Genomic DNA, 13,627 nt, shown 5'->3' on the forward strand with positions numbered 1-13,627 from the left:
GGGGTAACTGTGACCACATGCAGATTGGTACAACTAGTGATATTTTTTTTTCATGGTACCAGACAAGAGTGAACGTAAGTATTCCATCCCCATTATTTATTTATTAAAGTTGTTTGCTAAATAATATAACAGTTTACATTATAACATATGGTGACAAAGACTATATTAGTTAGGATTCAGTGATAGCAGAGAGATTTTGGTACTTTCATTTGACCTCTCAACTGATCATTCTGACAACTATAACAATTAAGGAATGATTATTATTTAGAGTCAGAGTAACAATGATATAATGTCGGCTCTTCAGAATTCGCCTATAATCAGCACATCTTCAGTGTATTTTTCCTTTCCAGTCTTTGGCACAAAAAATGTTCTTGGCAAAAAATTAAACCATGCAAATATTGTTCCAAAGTAGTATCATTACACATAGAAATGACTGAAGGCCTGTTTTATCACGTATCACCAACCAAAATAATAATTTGTATCTGTTTTACAATGCAAAAAATCCATCATAGGAACAGCATATAATAAAACAGATAAGAACATGGTTTGAATTTCCTAATCATTTGTCAATACTAGTTAATCAATGTTAAACTATTTACATACGATTATGCACTTTTTGAGCAAAGTTGTCTGAACCTCCTAAGCTAAAGAGGGAACATCCAACAAGTACCGGTGGTGTGTATGGGATGGAGGAGACTCTGCGCCAATGTCACAACGTCACAAACAAGGATTGTTCATATTGGAATTGACCACTACTTATTATTTGGTCCCATGGGAGATCAGTTGTCAGAGTTGACAGGTATATCAGACCTCAACGGTTGAAAATACAGTTAGGTCCAGAAATATTTGGACAGTGACACAAGTTTTGTTATTTTAGCTGTTTACAAAAACATGTTCAGAAATACAATTATATATATAATATGGGCTGAAAGTGCACACTCCCAGCTGCAATATGAGAGTTTTCACATCCAAATCGGAGAAAGGGTTTAGGAATCATAGCTCTGTAATGCATAGCCACCTCTTTTTCAAGGGACCAAAAGTAATTGGACAAGGGACTCTAAGGGCTGCAATTAACTCTGAAGGCGTCTCCCTCGTTAACCTGTAATCAATGAAGTAGTTAAAAGGTCTGGGGTTGATTACAGGTGTGTGGTTTTGCATTTGGAAGCTGTTGCTGTGACCAGACAACATGCGGTCTAAGGAACTCTCAATTGAGGTGAAGCAGAACATCCTGAGGCTGAAAAAAAAGAAAAAATCCATCAGAGAGATAGCAGACATGCTTGGAGTAGCAAAATCAACAGTCGGGTACATTCTGAGAAAAAAGGAATTGACTGGTGAGCTTGGGAACTCAAAAAGGCCTGGGCGTCCACGGATGACAACAGTGGTGGATGATCGCCGCATACTTTCTTTGGTGAAGAAGAACCCGTTCACAACATCAACTGAAGTCCAGAACACTCTCAGTGAAGTAGGTGTATCTGTCTCTAAGTCAACAGTAAAGAGAAGACTCCATGAAAGTAAATACAAAGGGTTCACATCTAGATGCAAACCATTCATCAATTCCAAAAATAGACAGGCCAGAGTTAAATTTGCTGAAAAACACCTCATGAAGCCAGCTCAGTTCTGGAAAAGTATTCTATGGACAGATGAGACAAAGATCAACCTGTACCAGAATGATGGGAAGAAAAAAGTTTGGAGAAGAAAGGGAACGGCACATGATCCAAGGCACACCACATCCTCTGTAAAACATGGTGGAGGCAACGTGATGGCATGGGCATGCATGGCTTTCAATGGCACTGGGTCACTTGTGTTTATTGATGACATAACAGCATACAAGAGTAGCCGGATGAATTCTGAAGTGTACCGGGATATACTTTCAGCCCAGATTCAGCCAAATGCCGCAAAGTTGATCGGACGGCGCTTCATAGTACAGATGGACAATGACCCCAAGCATACAGCCAAAGCTACCCAGGAGTTCATGAGTGCAAAAAAGTGGAACATTCTGCAATGGCCAAGTCAATCACCAGATCTTAACCCAATTGAGCATTCATTTCACTTGCTCAAATCCAGACTTAAGACGGAAAGACCCACAAACAAGCAAGACCTGAAGGCTGCAGCTGTAAAGGCCTGGCAAAGCATTAAGAAGGAGGAAACCCAGCGTTTGGTGATGTCCATGGGTTCCAGACTTAAGGCAGTGATTGCCTCCAAAGGATTCGCAACAAAATATTGAAAATAAAAATATTTTGTTTGGGTTTGGTTTATTTGTCCAATTACTTTTGACCTCCTAAAATGTGGAGTGTTTGTAAAGAAATGTGTACAATTCCTACAATTTCTATCAGATATTTTTGTTCAAACCTTCAAATTAAACGTTACAATCTGCACTTGAATTCTGTTGTAGAGGTTTCATTTCAAATCCAATGTGGTGGCATGCAGAGCCCAACTCGCGAAAATTGTGTCACTGTCCAAATACTTCTGGACCTAACTGTAATCCTTAAAAGGACCTTTGACAATCGCTATTGTTCCAACAAACTTTGCATAAAGCAATAAGACAAGTGAAAATATGAAACTATGTAATACGTTTTTAGTGAAAAATGCCTTTCCCCACTTATTAGCCACTTCTTCTCCCCAACTTCCTTATTTTATTAATCAAGCTCAACTCACTGCTAAACTCTGTCTTGAGAGAGGATGAGCTAAAACAGATTGCTAGCGTCAATAATGGATCAGGTTACTGTCCATAGAGGTCTATGGGGAGAGATATATAGGAAGAGAATGGAGAAGCTGCATAGAAAGAGCTGCAGACACACAAACGCTGCTGTTAATTTTTTTTTCTAGTGTTTTACTGTCTCATTCCAAAGCTAGATTCATAACACCACTAGTATTGAAGCATAATGTTCTCCATGCTGCTGCTGACTCTAATGGAAGTCTCCTCATCTTTGTGTGTTGTGTATGAGAGACATCATACCAGCTCATCTCCACCCTCTGCGGGTGACAATTATATATGGAGCTTGCAAAGGGTAAAAGCACTAATTAGTGGCAGATAACCCATGCACACACATGACAGCCTATTCTGAAAAGTCATCTAAACAGACAAGTATCCCTTATAGCTGAAATATACAAGTGTACAATGCTCTCAATACAAGTCTGATATAATGCCCAGATTGGAAAAGTTAGCCATTACATAAAATGTCTAGGTATTATAAAGAATGACAAGAACTGCTCAGGCAAAGTGTGAAATAATGCCCAGATTGGAAAAGTTAGCCATTACATAAAATGTCTAGGTGCCCAGATTGGAAAAGTCTTTAGTAACAGTCAAAAACACTAATGAAAGAAGAAATCCTAAATGAACAACAGGATATCTTTACTGGTAAAAAACACAAAGAAACAGAAGTGTCATTCCTGACTTTTAGTCTTTAGTAACAAACAGTCAAAAACATGAAAGAAGAAATGCAAAATGAACAACAGGATATCTTTGCTGGGAAACAAACAAAAAAAAAAGGAATCAGAAGTGTCATTCCTGACTATTTGTTGCAGCATGGGAGGCTAGAATGGCATTTTGAATTGCACTTCATTTTTTTATTTTTTTTTTCGCAAAGGCATTTGATAGTTTGGCACTTAAGCGGGCTTTACACGCTACGACATCGCTAATGCGGAGTCGTTGGGGTCATGGAATTCGTGACGCACATCCGGCCGCATTAGCGATGCCGTTGCGTGTGACATCGATTAGCGATTTTGCATCGTTGCAAAACAGTGAAAAATCGCTAATCGGCGACACGGGGGTCCATTCCCAATTATCGTTACTTCAGCAGTAACGAGGTTGTTCCTCGTTCCTGCGGCAGCACACATCGCTGCGTGTGACGCCGCAGGAGCGAGGAAGCACTCCCTACCTGCCTCCCGGCCGCTATGCGGAAGGAAGGAGGTGGGCGGGATGTTACGTCCCGCTCATCTCCGCCCCTCCGCTGCGATTGGGCGGCGGTTCAGTGACGTTTCAGTGACGTCGCTGTGACGCCGCATGGACCGCCCCCTTAGAAAGGAGGCGGTTCGCCGGTCACAGTGACGTCGCCGGACAGGTAAGTATGTGTGACGGCTCTGGGCGATGTTGTGCGGCACGGGCAGCGATATGCCCGTGTCGCGCAACAGATGGGGGCGGGTACGCACACTAGCGATATCGGGACCGATATCGCAGTGTGTAAAGTAGCCTTTAGTCTTGCACATACACTTCACAAATTCTTGGCTACGTCCTGTGGACTGAGTAGTAGCAGCAGATCAAAGAGGTATTTTGTGGTCAAGAATATCTTGAACCTTGAGCAAGCCCTTTTGACAAACACTGAATTGTGATCTTGCATAAACTTGGTTTAAAATGCTGCCTGCTCTGTCCACCTTCTTTTGGATGGACCACCCCTGTAGTATTCTACACTCCGCCTGTTTGTCATTTAGTATTCTATAGAATGAGTAGGAAATGCATGAACATCTGATGTATTTCATACTTTGACGACCCATTTCCGGCATTGTATACATTGCCTAGGTATTCTATAGAATGCCTGATTTTACATATTGCCAGTAACATATATACAGTGGAACCTTGCGTAACCCCTTCACGACCATGGACGGAAAGATCCGTCATGGTGCCCTGGGCCTTAACGACCAAGGACGGATCTTTCCGTCATGGCGTAATCGCGGCACCGGAGCCTCCGGTGACTGCAATCGGTTAACATGAACCGCAGATTCGGGGAGGAGGGGACCTGTTCCTGACCTCAGGAGGGGTGGTGCCTCCTCCCCGGACCTACGGAGGCTGTGATTGGCTGACGAACGCCGCTCAACCAATCACAGCCACTGTAATGTTCCAGCCACTTAAAGTGACTGAAACATTGAAATCCAGCCCTGGCCAGTGCAGCTATAGCACTGGCCATTGGCTGGAGCTGGGTGACCTCACTGGATCACCCTCCCCCAGCTCCAGTAGCTCTGATTGGAGAGATCGGCCTTGTGACCGCTGTCTCCAATCACAGTGGACCTGTTGCCGGTGACCGCCCCATCAGCATCACTTGTCGGCCCTGCAGCACGCCAGCACAGTGAGTGTACACAGTGCAATGGCAGGGCGACAAGATCCGGTCCCATGCTGTTATGTGACCGGAGCATGGGCCCGGAAGTTGCCGCGCTGCCATTGCTCTGTATGAAACCGGCCTCCCGATCCGCCGCCGCCGCTGCCCTCCACGATCTGCCACCCGCACCCCCACCCCTCGTATCTGCTGCCCGCACCCTTACCCCCACACCTCCCGATCCGCCGCTGCCCTCCGTGATCTGCCACCCGATCTGCTGCCCGCACCCCCACACCTCTCGATCCGCCACTGCCCTCCGCGATCTGCCACCCGCACCCCCACCCCTCGTATCTGCTGCCCGCACCCTCACCCCCACACCTCCCGATCCGCCGCTGCCCTCCGCGATCTGCCACCCGCACCCCCACCTTTCGTATCTGCTGCCCGCACCCACACCCCCACACCTCCCGATCCGCCGCTGCCCTCCGCGATCTGCCACCCGATCTGCTGCCCGCACCCCCACACCTCCCGATCCGCCGCTGCCCTCCGCGATCTGCCACCCGATCTGCTGCCCGCACCCCCACCCCTTGTATCTGCTGCCCGCACCCTCACCCCCACACCTCCCGATCCGCCGCCCTCCATCTGCCACAGTGCCACCGGTCCCCCCCGATCTGCTGCCCGGCCCCTTTCCCTCGCGATCGGCTGCTCGTCCCCTCACCTCTGTGATGTGCTGCCAGCCCCCTCCACTCGAGATCGGCTGCCCGCTTCCTCCTCCGTTATGTGCTGCCCGGCCCCGCCCCCTCTCCGTTATGTGCTGCCCGGCCCCGCCCCCTCTCCTCTGTTATGTGCTGCCCGCTCCCCCCCACCTCTCACCCCCGTGATCGGCTACTCGCCCCCTCCCCTGTCACCCCCGTGATGTGCGCTCCCTCCCCTGTCACCCCCGTGATGTGCGCTCCCTCCCCTGTCACCGCCGTGATGTGCGCTCCCTCCCCTGTCACCCCCGTGATGTGCGCTCCCTCACCTGTCACCCCCGTGATGTGCGCTCCCTCACCTGTCACCGCCGTGATGTGCGCTCCCTCACCTGTCACCGCCGTGATCTGTGCTCCCTCCCCTGTCACCCCCGTGATCTGTGCTCCCTCCCCTGTCACCCCCGTGATGTGCGCTCCCTCCCCTGTCACCCCCGTGATGTGCGCTCCCTCCCCTGTCACCCCCGTGATGTGCGCTCCCTCCCCTGTCACCCCCATGATGTGCGCTCCCTCCCCTGTCACCGCCGTGATCTGTGCTCCCTCCCCTGTCACCCCCCGTGACCTGTGCTCCCTCCCCTGTCACCCCTGTGATGTGTGCTCCCTCCCCTGTCACCCCCGTGATGTGTGCTCCCTCCCCTGTCACCCCCGTGATGTGTGCTCCCTCCCCTGTCACCCCCGTGATGTGGGCTCCCTCCCCTGTCACCCCCGTGATGTGCGCTCCCTCCCCTGTCACCCCCGTGATGTGTGCTCCCTCCCCTGTCACCCTCGTGATGTGCGCTCCCTCCCCTGTCACCCCCGTGATGTGCGCTCCCTCCCCTGTCACCCCCGTGATCTGTGCTCCCTCACCTGTCACCCCCGTGATCTGCTGTCCGCTCTCCCTCACCTCTCACCCCCGTGATCTGTGCTCTGCTCACCTGTCTCCTCCGTGATCTGCGCTGCGCTCCCTCCCCCACCTCTCACCCTCCCCGATCTGCTGCCTCCTTCATCTCCTGTGATCCAGCTGCCTAGATCCATCCTGTAGGGTAACTATCCCCAATCTCACCTCCCACTCCCCTTCCCACCCATCCCCCCCCTCTCCCCCTCCCCCCATCCTCTGCCGCTCCTACATCCACTGCGCCCTCTCCCATCTGCCCCCACCCTATCCCAACCGCCGTCTCACAATCACAGATGCTCCCTTTATATGCCGCTGCCCCCCCATCTGCCGCCGCCCCATCTGCCTCCCCCCCCCCATCTGCCACTGTTTTTTTTTTCTATGCCATGGGGGTCTAGTTTCCAAAATGGGGTCACATGTAGGGGAGCTCCACTGTTTCGGCACCTCAGGGGGTCTCCAAACGCAACATGGAATACACTTATTATCCCAGACAATTTTGCGTTTGAAACGTCAAATGACGCTCCTTGCCTTCCGAGCCCTGCTGTGCGGCCAAACATTTTATTTCCACCCCATATAAGGTGTCTGTGTACTCAGGAGAAATTGCACAATATATTTTATGGTGCAATTTTTTCTTATACCCTTGTGAAAAAAAAGCTACCTGGTTGAAGTAACAATTTTGTGGTAAAACATTTTTTTTTTTATTTTCACGGCTCAACTCTATTAACTTTTGTGAAGCCCCCAGAGGCTCAAAGTGCTCAATAAACATCTAGATAAATTCCATTAGGGGTCTAGTTTCCAAAATGGGGTCACATGTGGGGGAGCTCCACTGTTTCGGCACCTCAGGGGCTCTCCAAACGCAACATGGTGCGGCTAACGATTCCAGCTAATTTTCTGTTCAAAAAAGTCAAATGGCGCTCCTTCCCTTCCGAGTCCTGCCGTGCGCCCAAACAGTGGTTTTTCGCCACATATGAGGTATCTGCGTGCTCAGTAGAAATTGCCCAACAAATTTTGGGGATTCATTTAATCCTGCTACCCTTGTGAATATGCAATATTTGAGGCTAAATTAACATTTTTGTTGCAAAAAGTAAAATGTTAATTTTTTCCTTCCACAATGCTTTAGTTACTGTGAAGCACTTGAAGGGTTAATAACCTTCTTGAATGTGGTTTTGAGTAGCCTGAGGGGTGCCGTTTTTGGAATGGTGTCACTTTTGGGTGTTTTGTGTCATGTAGACCTTTCAAAATCGCTTCAAATGTGATGTGGTCCCTAAAAAAAGTGGCTTTATAAATTTTGTTGTAAAAATGAGAAATTGCTCATAAACTTTGAACCCCTATAACTTCCTTAAATTTTTTTTTTTTCCCAAAATTGTTCTGATGTAAAGTAGACATGTGGGAAATGTTATTTATTAATTATTTTGTGTCATATGTCTCGTTGGTTTTAGAGCATAAAAATTCAAAGTTTGAAAATTACAAAATTTTCAAAATGTTCGCGAAATTACCGTTTTTTTCACAAAGAAACGCAAAAAATATCGGCATAAATTTACCACTGACATGAAGCCCAATATGTCATGAAAAAACAGTCTCAGAATCACCGGGATCCGCTGAAGCGTTCCAGAGTTATAACCTCATAAAGTGACACTGGTCAGAATTGCAAAAAATGGCCTGGTCTTTAGGGTCAAAATAGGCTTGGGGCTGAAGGGGTTAACGAGAACAATCCGTTCTGGGACTGTGCTTGTTAATCAAGTTACTCGTTCAGCAGAGCAAGATTTCCCATAGGAAATCATTGCAATGCTGACAATTCGTTCCACAATGTGTTAAATGTCCCATCCTGGTCCCCTATTCTATCATTCCACACATGCACAAACGCACACAAACATGTACAAACACACACAAACTCACACAAACACACACAAACACACATATATTATATGCTAAACTTACCTTCCGTTCCATCGTCGGTCTCCTGGGACTTGCTGTTCTCCAGTGCGGGCCATGTATCAGGTAACCATAACAACGAGGGCGGAACTTCCTGCCAGATCGCTAACGTCAAAGGCAGAGCCGCTTGCCTCTGATTGGCCAGCGCGCTGCCTTTGAGTAGCGGTGACAGGAACCGGGAAGTTCCTGCTTTGTCGCTATGGATGCTGATGCCTGGATGCCTGGAGTGGAGTGGAGTGGAGCGGAGCGGAGCGGCACGGCGCACTAGAGGACCCAGGAGACCGGCGATGAAATGGAAGGTACACATATTATATGCTCACCTTACCTTCCGTTCCACCGCCGGCCTCATGGTACTTGTAGTTCGCCGCGATGTACCCAGGAACTACAAGAACCATGAGCCCGGCGGTGGAACGGAAGGTAAGGTGAGCATAATACTGTATGTGTGTGCGTGCGTGTGTGTTTGTGTGTGTTTGTGCATACATGTGTGTGTTTGTGTGGACTGCAAGTGCGGGTTAGAGCGTGCTGGATGTACGGAACCGGAAGTGTGTGCAGTGAGGATTTCGCTCGTACAGCAAAGCTTTCTCGTAAAGCGGGTTACAAATTTACAGAAAGCTTTGCTTGTTAAGCGAAATTCTCGTTAAGTGGGTTACTCGTTAAGCGAGGTTCCACTGTACTAAAATCAATCATTGTATTGATAGCGTAGAATAATAGATGGGCAAGTACTCAAGAACAGAGCCATGCTTGAAGAAGTGCTTCCTCAATCTATCTTGCCTGCAATCAGCGTTGATTATCAGCATCCTCCTACATAGTGAACTACTAAAGGCCCCGTCACACACTACAATATATCTAACGATATGTCGTCGGGGTCACGGAATTTGTGACTCACATCCGGCATCGTTAGAGATGACGTAGCGTGTAACACCTCCGAACGACTGTGAACGAGCAAAAATACTCACCTTATCGTTGCTCGTTGACACGTCGTTTATTTTCATAAAGTCGTTCCTCCTTCTGTGCTCCGGTTTTTCGTCGTTCCAGAGGTTATTCTGCAACACGATGACGAACCCAAACATACAACCAAAATCATTAAAGGGAACCTGTCACCAGCTTTTAGTATCAAACAAATGCCACCACTTTTCTGTGCTCCACAAATATGTTTTTTATCTACTGACTCCCCCTTTATTTCCACAAAAATTCCATTTGAATTTCACCCACGCTGTATGTAAATTAGCATGGTCCAGTTTGATGGACATCATCACTGCGCTGTCTGTGCCTCCTCTCTTTTTTAATTGCCATCTTCTGGCTCTGATTGATGTGGCTGATGTGACCTGTGTCATCCACAGAGCATAAAATAATCTCGCGCCTGTACAGAGCATCGCAGGTGTCACAACTCGAGTGTGTCATGGTCTGATGTAATCTTGGGGGAGCTGGGATCAGAAGGTCACAATGTATAGTTGATGAAAAAATTCTTTCGGTCTAATATAGCGCAATAAGGATATATGCTGATATTAGTTATTTAAACTTTATTAATTAGGCGCTCCTATTATTACAACGCGTTTCAGCGGAATTGCTTTCATCAGGTAAAATAGGAGCAGGTTTTTCATATACCCCCTCCCCATTGGGAATCAGTAATAGCTGCAAAGGACCTGCTGACATATCAAAAAATCCAGCTGGTAGCTGGAGGATTGAAGGGAAAAAAAACCTGAATTCCATGGTGCCGGTGGAAATCAGTAGCTGACAACGTTACCCCAAATCTGGACTCCTGAAGCCTGGTTACAGGATCTGCTCGGAGGAACTCCAGACTGATAAGCTTGACACTGAAGTTGTGCGGGGGCGCACAACCAACAAAGGTGAGCAATTCTAATATTTTAAACGCTAAAAGGATTCCACGGGTGCTTCTCATAGTGCGCTTGTTTTATCTATCTATTTAAACAATGTATAGTTGATCACAGTTCCTCTATAATAGCCCCTTGTTATTTACAGAGTTTGAGTTCATTTAATTCCATCCGGTGCTGAAGGGGTTATGTTTCCTTTCTATCCTGCTGTGATTTAACAGGTAGTTATAATCTCAGCTGCAGCCACTCCCTTCTGCTATAAATATACACTCCTCAATCTTCCTATGTTGGCTATAGTTCATTCTATATTGTCCACTTTGAAGGAGCCTGTCTCTGGAGAAGCTTACTGAGGGCAGAACATAGGACATCAATCTGCGTGCCTTGAAAGACATAATTTGGACGGCAGTAAAAAAGTAGATAAAGGTGGTGGCATTTATTTAGATACTCATAAACTGGTCACAGGTTCCCTTTAAGAACTATCTTTAGTGTAAAAAAGAACGTTCTTGTTGTGATATGGCTCCAATAGAGAGTCTGTATGGGACTACATGAAGAGACAGAAGAGTTTGCACAAGTCTACATCCACAGAAGATCGTTGGTTAGTTCTCCTAGATGTTTGGAGCTACCTCTAGGCCAAGTTCCTTTACTTAATCATTAAATTCTTAACTTGAGGACCTATGTCCAGGTTTTCAAGTATTTTATTCTTTATGCCCTAAGCATTTTGTTTATTCCCCAAACTGTTCCCATAGATATGGTTCTTTTTATTTACTTCCACTTTTTATGGCCTCAACAAGGGGGTGGAGCTCACAGGATGCTCTGAGGTGTGTATTTAGGCTGTTCTGCATAATTACCCTGTGAACCACATTCCTTTAGTAACGACCATAAAATCAGCACTAAATAAAAGGCCCAAATCTCTGGAACCATATAGTACATTATAGAAAAATAAATGTAGAACTCAAGAATAAAATAAGAGTAAAAACTGGCCAATTTTGACCTGGTGACACTTGCTTTTCAAGTAGCTTGATGATGGCAAACATACTGAGATTTGTAGATACCAAAGTGCAGGGTGGGCCATAACTATGGATACACCCTGGATGGGCCATACGTTTGGACACATCCTGCTAAAATGGCTGTGGTTGCTGATATCACCTTACCGTTTGTAGCATATTAGTACATGGGAGGGGCAAAATATTGAGGCCGGGTGACGCCATGGGTTTATCAGGGTATATCCATACTTACGGCCCACCCAGGGTGTATCCATACTTATGGCCCACCCTGTACAAGTCACTGCTTTTCCACTAAATAATTTAGTGCTTCGGACTTATGCTGACTCTATGCTGTGGACTGATAAAAAAAAACTAATATTCTAGACAAAAATGATGCTGAGAAATAATTCTATTGATACAAATTTCTTCATAAATTGCAGTAAATTTTTACTAGTAAATGTGTTTTTTTTAAACCGTTCTTAATTCTGCTCTTGAGAATTCTCTGAATGTCGCCAGCTGCCATTTTGCACTTTTAGAAGAATTAATCATAATCCCCTTTTATGCAATAAAAAAACAATTATTGTTGTAATGATGTCTCCTACTTCCTCCCACACATTTTCTGTCTCTTACTCATGTCTTCCCATGCTTTTCTTTGATTGGTGTCTTTTTATTGCATGTCAGGAAATTCATACTCAGAAACAGAATATACTCTCAAGACTTGTGCACATAGGAGGCAAGCTGGTTCTGATCCGACCAGCATTACACTGTTTTTTGCCTTCAGAGGGCATTGTTTGAAAATGCTAATACATAAATGTTTGCCCTGGAACTAATCCTTTTATCATATAATATCTGTAAACAATCAGGGCTGTATCTATAGGGATTGTAGGGATAGAAGTCACATTGGTACCCGAGATTCCTCTGCTACCAGAGAAGACAACAGTGTTATAAATTCCACATGGTAGGTGAGGGCACTAATACAGATTTAACAATGGGCCTCATGAGCACCACGTTATACTGTACTTATGTTAATAATTGTGTATTTCAGTCAGTTTAGTTCTAATTCAAGAATCTCGACAAAGTCTTCTTTGATGTCTTTTTACAAGTCATAATTATAATCTTTAATAAGAAATGCAATATCCTCCTAAACTTCATGTGTATGTGCTGATTGGATTTAACCTCACCTTCATTTGCATGCAACATTGATCATGATGGATTTAATGGTTATTCCCAAGTAGGCAACTTATTACACTCAATTCTCCTTCAATGGACGTCTTCAAACAGAGCCTGGACAGACATTTACAGTATCTGAAATGGTTAGGGAACCCTGCATTGAGTAGGGGGTTGGACATCATGACGGTGGAGAACCATTCCAAATCTAACACTCTGACAGCTGGGACATTTTCCACCCTCAAGAAAGGGACTGTGAAATGTCCTTTTAGAACTGAGCATACCAGCTAGTGCTCCATCCATGGACTATGGGACTGTCGGAGATAGCCAAGCACTGTACTCCGCTATCTCTGGAAGTCACAAAGCCAATGATTGAAGTACTGGTATGCTGGTATGCATGAAAGGCAACCACTCCACTCTAATGGGGCATTTCAGACCCTCATTCTCAGAATCTGTGAGTTCCACTTGTGGATATCCAATAACCAAAGTCATTACTCCATCCTTTAGACCAGTGGTTTCCAAACTCCAGTCCTCACGACCCCCAACAGGTCATGTTTTCAGGATTTCCTTAATATAGCACAGGTGATGCCTTGATAATGATTCCATCACCTGTTTAATAGTAAGGAAATCCTGAAAACATGACTTGTTGGGGGCCATGAGGACTGGAGTTTGGGAAACACTGCTTTAGACTAATCCACACATATCATTCTGGGTGCCACAACACTGGAGGTTGCCAAACGTGGTACCAATGATGAAGGATAAGAAAGTGGATTTGTATAACTACCATCCAGTAAGTCTGACATAAGTGTCATGCATAACTTTTGAGGGCATTGCAAGAGATGACCTACAGGGGTTCATGAAAGATAAGTCATATCTAATCAACATTCTTGGTTTCTTTGAGAAGATAAGTGCAAATTTGTATGTTAGTAATACTGCTGATGTGATATACAGTGTATGGAATTTGTGAAGGCATTTCAAACTGTACCACAAAACAACCTTATACTGAATTTCCAGAAGCAGGGACCAGGGGAAACTATATGCAGATGGGTAAGTTTAAAGGCACATTTACACG

Source organism: Anomaloglossus baeobatrachus, chromosome 5, assembly GCF_048569485.1.
Source record: "Anomaloglossus baeobatrachus isolate aAnoBae1 chromosome 5, aAnoBae1.hap1, whole genome shotgun sequence".
NCBI lineage: Eukaryota > Metazoa > Chordata > Amphibia > Anura > Aromobatidae > Anomaloglossus > Anomaloglossus baeobatrachus.